Genomic DNA, 1,283 nt, shown 5'->3' on the forward strand with positions numbered 1-1,283 from the left:
GCCTATTAGTGCACACCCTAACTTGCCCTGAGGCTGATAATGACCATCAACACTAAAAATAAAATTAATAAATAAATAAATTAACAAATAATTTAAAACAATTACTGTTTTTGACAGTCAACTGAAACAGCTGCTAAAACTTGCTGCGACTCTTGACCACTCCCACTTCCTGTGTAATAAAGTCGTATTATTACTAATATTATTCCTATCCTAGCCCCACCCTCTTCCCTTTCAGCCCCTCCCACTTTACCTTTCTGTTTCTTGGGTTGCTTCGGAGCTTTATAGGTGAGAGATTCATTGCCATGACTACCATCCATTGCAACGCTAGCTCCAAATATGGAGGCTAGGCCAGAACCACTAGCAAAACAGAAAAACAGTTCATTATAAAAGTGCCACGCCCCCAAAAATATGTGATCAATTGTGGCTTTCCATACCCGCCAGGTCCTAGGTAATCATCTTCATCCATTCTCTCCCTCTCTTCCTTCTTCTATTCTCTTCTTTAGGACTGGAGTCTTCCAGTCCTAACTATCAGGAGATATATAATGGATGGAGGAAAATGTCCTCTAAAATGTCGCACAAGTCACGTGAATCGTGAATGCAGTTAGTATAGTTATGCAGAAGTAGGCGAGGTTTTACGGTTGTTATTATCAAAGACCTTGCAGGCTTGCAGCTTGACCTTCAGTCCTTCACTTAAGCCCAACTGCCCAACCATAGATATACACGTACGGCTGTTGCCCAGAATATGGCTAATCCCAGCTCATTGTCGAGTTCTCGGTTGACGTGCCACGAGACAATCGATTTATTAAGTTATATCAAGCTACGAGAAATTGTGGTACCTACATCGACGATACTTCTCCTGGGTCTGTGTAGATACGGTGAGATTTACGATCAATGGCTAGCTTGGACTAGAAATTTGAAGGAAAATCAAGACACCTCGGGAGTTTCTAGGAGTCAGAAGGTGCCGAGCATTAGTATAACAGATCTACCAAAATACATTGAAAATTATGCTACTGCTGTTGAATCCAATGTAAGTTGTTATTAACCATTATGTCATAAGATGAAGTCATTTCTTTAATGTGGTCGGGTTAATATTATGCATGTTTGTGTATTATCATGTGATAGCTCAATAGTCCAGCCGGGGCTGAACCTCCGGAAAAACGGAGAGTCAGGACGCACACGGTCATCACTTTTGTTCTGAGCGCAAGATTTCTGCGCTGGCAGGAAATGACGATTATTGACGTTACCTACTAAATGAATATCATTATTACTCATGAATAATTATT

This window comes from Amphimedon queenslandica, unplaced genomic scaffold (assembly GCF_000090795.2).
Source record: "Amphimedon queenslandica unplaced genomic scaffold, v1.1 AMPQUscaffold_11851, whole genome shotgun sequence".
NCBI lineage: Eukaryota > Metazoa > Porifera > Demospongiae > Haplosclerida > Niphatidae > Amphimedon > Amphimedon queenslandica.